Consider the following 7,093-nt stretch of genomic DNA (forward strand, 5'->3'; position numbering starts at 1 on the left):
TTCCCCTTCGGTTAAGCATATATGAAAATATATTAATTCCGAGGTAGAGCGAATTAGATATTAAAGGACATTGTAGCTCGATGTATTTATATATATATATTATATATATATATATATATATATATATATATATATATATATATATATATATATATATATATATATATGTACATATGTATATACAGTGGTACCTCGCCATACGAAAGGCTAAACTTATGAAAAACTCGAGATACGAAAGCAAATACGAAAAATTTTACGGCTCTACATACAAAAATTGTTCAAGATATGAAAGGTTGTTGCTGTAAAGTCCAAGATTCGCCCGGACCACCGATAACAATTTTAAAACTTGCTCGCCGCCAACTGAATAGACTCGCCACCATCCTCCTACTCTCCCATTGGTTCCTGATGCTAGTCACCATCATAAGATCCTGCTCTCCTATTGGTCAGCATCTCTCCCATCATGCATCTACGTAGCGGCGTGCTTCTTCAGCCACTTCGCGGCATCATCGGTATCGTAAGCACGCAGAATTCTATCGTTCTATACGATTTCGTTTATTAACGTAAATTCGTTAGTGATTTTGTTGTAATACTATTTTATCGTGTTGTGTGAGAACTTTACTTCATACGTATACGTACTACATATCTTAATTACGTAGAGTATATACATAGCCATGGGTCCCAAGAAAGATGAAGTTCACGGAAAGAAGAGGATGCTTTCTTTGGAGACAAAGATGGAGATAATTAAAAAGTATGAAGCTGGTATGTGATTGAGTGTGATCGCCAAGGAATACGGCCGAAATCCGTCGACAATAGGCACCATCCTTAAGCAGAAGGATGCCATCAAAGCAGCTACACCTTCCAAGGGCGTGACTATTTTGTCCAGCAAGAGGAGCCACGTGCACGATGAGATGGAAAGGCTGCTTCTTGTCTGGATAAAAGACAAAGAAATCGCTGGCGATACGAAAACGGAGACAACAATCTGCCACAAGGCCAGCGCTATTTTCGGCGATTTGATTGCCCAGGCCGAAGACGACGGAGGAGAAGGGACATCGACGCCAACCCCAGACTTCAAGGCTTCTCATGGGTGGTTCGAAAAATTCTGTAAACGGACTGGCATCCATTCGGTTGTGTGGCATGGGGAGGGGGCCAGCTTGGACACGAAAACGGCCGAAGCCTTTATTAAACCGTTCGACGAGATGATGCTCAACAAAGGCTACAGTTCTCAGCAAGTCTTCAACTGTGATGAGACTGGCCTTTTTTGGAAAAAAATGCTTCGTTGGACGTACATCACGCAGGAAGAGAAGAAGCTACCCGGGCATAAGCCTATGGAAGACAGGCTTACGCTCGCACTTTGTTCGAACGCCAGTGGGGATTGCAAGGTGAAAGCCCCTACTTCTGTATCATTCGGAGACTCCTCGAGCCTTCAAGGCCCACAAAGTGCTTAAGGAGATGCTTCCAGTAATGTGGAGGGCTAATGCGAAAGCCTGGGTAACGAGACTTTTGTTCACGGGATGGGTAAATCTGTGTTTCGGCCCGACAGTAAAGAAATTTTTGGAAGAGAAGCGCCTCCCTCTGAAATGTCTGCTGTTGTTGGACAATGCCCCTGCTCACCCTCCTGGCCTCGAGGAAGATATCCTAGCGGAGTATTCGTTTATCAAGGTTCTTTATCTTCCGCCTAACACCACCCCTCTCCTCCAGCCCATGGACCAGCAAGTGATATCAAACTTCAAGAAGCTGTATACAAAACATCTTTTCAAGAGATGTTTCGACATCACCGATACCACAAACCTCACCTTGCATGAATTTTGGAAGGAGCATTTTGATGTTGTGATATGCATCCGACTCATTGACCAAGCTTGCCATATCCGCCCGAGACTTCGAGGGATTCGACGTGGGCGAAGCTGGTGCTGAAGATTCAGGAACAGTTGACGATCCTGAAACTTTCGCAACCAGATCTTGACGAGATCGTTGCACTCGGCAAGTCCATGGGGCTGGTCGTCGACGAGGACGACATCAATGACCTTCTCGAGGAGCACCAAGAGGAGCTTACAACGGATGACCTGAGGGAGTTGGAGGCCATGCGACATAACGTCGTTCAAGAAGAGTTCTCTAGCAGCGGCGAGGAGGAGGAGGACGACACTATGACAACGGCAGAAATTAAGGATGCTCTAGCTGCTTTTCATACATACGTATAAAAAGCATAAGATGCAATCATTTGTAGAAAAGAGACACCCCGAAAAGGCTTACACAGGTCGTATGCTTGCACAGTTCGATTACGTTTGCCTGAGTCGTTTCAGGAACATTGTCAAAAGCAGCAGAAGCAATCTTCCTTGGATAGTTATTTTTTAAAGAGGCCTTTATTAGGAGTAAGCAAAAAGGAAGAACCAATTGATACTATGAAAAAACAGAAAGTTGAAAGTGGTGAAGAAATTAAAATTTTGTAAAAAAAAAAAAAAAAAAAAACGTAAAGTATTAAAGTTTAAAAAAAAAAAAAAGTTAAAAAAAAAATGTAAAAATAAAAAAAAGAAAAAAAATTTAATTTTAAGTTTTTTGTAAAGTTAAGTGTTACAGTTTTGTTAATGTGTTTTGTAAAGTTTAGTTTAAGTTTTCCTGACATTTTTTTATTTGTTTCATAAAATTAAGTGTACGTACTATAAGAAGTTTTCTGTCGTTTGTCCTCCTCCTCTGTCGCCACTTTCGGAGATAGCCTCACTCGAAAGGTAAGCTTCCACATTTTACTACATACGTATGTATGTACGTACAGTATTTCTTGTATACCATGTACACTAATACACTTTATCTACCGGTACATACATATTAGTACTATTAGTACGTATTAAGTAAGGTATTGAATGGTCCATATTGTTGTAGTATTTCATTGTTTATAGGTCAATTTAGCTTTATTATGAAATTTGCTGGGGTGTTTTTGTAGGGCTTGGAACGGATTAGCCATTTTACATGTAAAATGCGGTTCAAGATACGAAAAGCTCATGATACAAAGGCCGTCTCGGAACGGATTAATTTTGAATCTCGAGGTACCACTGTATATATATATGTATATAATATATATATATATATATATATATATATATATATATATATATATATATATATGTATATATATATATATATATATATATATATATATATATATATATATATATATATATATATATATATATATATATATATATATATATATATATATATACATACATATGTATATATATATATATACCATATGTATATATAGTGTATATATATATATATATATATATATATATATATATATATATATATATATATATATATGTGTGTGTGTGTGTGTGTGTGTGTGTGTGTGTGTGTGTAACATAAAGAGGGGAATTTGGTATGAGATATTTTAAATAATATATAATGTGATATGCTATGACACTTCTTAGAATGTAGAGAATCAGCAATTTAACTTCCCTGGAGACAGAGTGTCCGAGCGACAGCTTAGGAATGCTTATGCATCTTTTTTTTGAGGTGGTGTGATCAAGAGTGCTGTCTTAGCAAATCAGTGCCTCGTCCTGTCGCCATGAGAGCTTGAGGTAGAGGTGACTTTGAAACTGTCTTAAGCAGTTGCAGGGCGTGAACATTCTGAACATTGAGTGTGGGTTCTTATGTATGTGTGCGCTTTTCACCCTACATAAGGAAATGTATTGTTACCATGAAGGGAAGACTATTACAGAGAGAAGGCAGGGCCGGGATGGCTCTGCCAAAGTGTTTGTTGATTAGTGACAGTGCAACTGTGCTGAAATTGGTGAGTGTTATTATATCTATTTTGGCCAAAGTGTGGCTGGATTGTATTTGAATATTCATTTCAGAGATATTCTATTTATATGATCTTTTGATTATGCTTTTGTGCTTACCAGAGTGTTCTCCTGTCTTCTAACAGGCGTTTCTGGAAGAGGGTAAATGTTTCTGGAGAAGAGTGGGGGTTGTTCATTGGAGAAATGGTGTACTGAATTAATTACTATGTTGACTGTGCCTAGTGTTATGGCTAAACTAATGTTGGTGTTAGATTAATTACCGAGGGTTATCTGAGTTATTTGGACTCTAAGTCATTTCATTTAATCATTCTGTTAAGAATCTGAGTTATTCAGTTAACCCTTTAACGCCGAAGAGGTATAATAAAAATCGTCTCCCTCATGCCGAGGGGGCCTCGGAGTGAGCGCCGAAGCGGAAAAAATATTTTTTTCAAAAAATCACAGCGGGCTTAGTTTTCAATATTAAGAGTTCATTTTTGGCTCCTGTTTTTGTCATTGCCTGACGTTTGGTATGCAACCATCAGAAAAGAAAAAAAATTATTATCATATATAAATAATGCGATATATGATAGCGGGAAAACAAAATTTCATATATGATTGTATTCAAATCGCGCTGTGAGCAACGGTTAAAGCTAATGAGTTAATTTTTTTTCGTTGTATTGTACACTAAATTGCAATCATTTTGGTATATAACACATAGTAAAACGATCAAAGCAATACAGAGAAAATATTATCACAAAATGATGCATGAATTCGTAACGCGCGGACGTAAAAAAATGTTTTTTTTTTCAAAAATTCACCATCAATCTAAATATTGTTCTAGAGACTTTCAATTTGTTTCAAAATGAAGATAAATGATTGAATATTACTATACTGTAAGAATTTTAGCTTGCAATTGCAGTTTTAGACCATTTCGGACGAGTTAAATTTGACCGAATGTCGAATTTTTTTATATATTTTTTTATATGCAAATATTTCGAAAATGAGAAAAGCTACAACCTTCAATTTTTTTGTTGTATTCTACATAAAATTTCGCACATTTTCATATATAAAACTCTATGAAACGCCTAATATGAAACGGAGCAAATATTACGAGAATGCGATGTACTCATTTAGGAGAATTGCAGCGGAGAATCCGCGCGCGGAGTGAAGGAAAGTTTTTTTTTTTTAAATTCACCATAAATCTAAATATTGTGCTAGAGACTTCGAATTTGTTTCAAAATTAAGATGAAGGACTGAATATTACTAGACTGTAAGATTTTTAGCTTACAATTGCGTTTTTCGACCATTTCGGTAGAGTCAAAGTTGACCAAACGTGGTTTTTTTTCTATTTATCGTGATTTATATGCAAATATTTCGAAAATGAGAAAAACTATAACCTTTAATTATTTATTGTTGTATTCTACATGAAATTGCGCACATTTTCATATATAAAACTTTATGTAACGGTTAATTTAAAATTCTGATTTTTTTCGGAAGTTACCGCGTGGAAGTAAGGAAAATGTTTTTTTTTTCATAAATTCACCATAAATCGAAATATTGTGGCTAGAGACTTCCAATTTGTTGCAAAATGAAGGTATGATTGAATATTACTATTAAGTATAAGATGGTTTTTTAGCTTACTAATTGCGTTTTTCGACCATTTCCCGGTAGAGGTCAAAGTTGACCAAAGGTTGAAATTTTGGCACATCGTTATTTATATGAAAACATTTCAAAACTGATAAAAGCTACAACCATAGGTTGTTTTTACTTGTATTGTCCATGAAATTGTGCACATTTCCATATATAAAACTATATGTAACAGCTAATTTAAAATGGTGCAAACATTACGACAATCGGTAGAGTCAAAGTTGACCGAAGGTTGAAATTTTGGCACTTATCGTTATTTATATGAAACTATTTCAAAACTGATAAAAGCTACAATCATGAGTATTTTTTGTTGTATTCTACATGAAATTGCGCACATTTCCATATATAATACTCCATGTAACGGCTAATTTCAAATGGTGACAAAATTATGTCAAAGTGACAAAATAATTTCTAAGATGTCACTGATACTTTTTAGTGCGATAAGAAAGAAATGCGCGCTTGCGCGTCTGCGTAACGATTGTAAACAAAACAACGCCTTGATCCGTGAGCTCCCAGCATCCCCCAAGGCGCGTGATTCAAAAGTTTTCGCCTGGTAGGCCTATAAGTATTTTCCCGCGAATTTTTAAAAAACTTTTTATCGATGTACCATACGTCTAATCGGCACCCGACAGACAATTTATATCGATGTTTAATACGTCCAATCGGCGTTAAAGGGTTAATACATTGCTTTTAAATAAATGCATATTTTTGTAAGTTCCGACACTGATTTGGTGACCTTAAAGGATGGAGAGAGAGAGAGAGAGAGAGAGAGAGAGAGAGAGAGAGAGAGAGAGAGAGAGAGAGAGAGAGGTTATTGAGAGTCAAGAGAGAGAGAGAGAGAGAGATAGGGAGAGAGAATGTATTGCCAATTACCAGTTGTCTGTCGCTCTGGCCTATTGCTACCAAAATGATAACGAGATAATGACCATCTTGTATATATATATATATATATCTATATATATATATATATATATATATATATATAATCACTCTCAGAACACTGAATCATTTATTTGTTTCCGTTTTCCCAATTCTGATCTATTTGAAATATACTATATTCATGATCTTTTAATTGTCACCCAACCCATTAGCAGCAACAATTCTTAATTATTATATTATCATTATTATTATTATTATTTTTACAAAACTGTCTACTTCATTTTTATCATAAATCCACATGAATAATCATCCACGAACGAAAGAATTAAGTCAAATATACAACGGAAATGCAATTAAGACTGTTAGGTCCCTGTCAAAAAGAAAGGAATAAAAATTTTATGCAGTTTTCTTTTAAAGAAATATAAACAAAACTTTATGTGCAATGTTGATAGTGAATATTGCACCTTGATGGAACGTTATTCTATTCAAAAACTTTATGCTGGAAAATAGACTAGTAAAACGCTAAATTAAGTTATTGTAGTTATTTCCATTACAAGTAAAAATAGAAGAAAAAAATTGGTTTATACAATAGTCTTTGGAAGAGTTGCAACCATAATCCATGGTCGTACCTGGATGGTGCATTCGTCCAGTTGGAAAAGCTTTTATTTTGGAAAATGGATATGTAGAAACATACTGAATTAAATAGATGCAAGCTAGAATATTTAAAAGTAGATGTTTTTGTGAGTCACCCTGACAATATAATTTGAAGGTTTTCTGAAATCCGTCTCGATAGC

The sequence above is a fragment of the Macrobrachium nipponense genome, chromosome 10, assembly GCF_015104395.2.
Source record: "Macrobrachium nipponense isolate FS-2020 chromosome 10, ASM1510439v2, whole genome shotgun sequence".
Taxonomy (NCBI): domain Eukaryota; kingdom Metazoa; phylum Arthropoda; class Malacostraca; order Decapoda; family Palaemonidae; genus Macrobrachium; species Macrobrachium nipponense.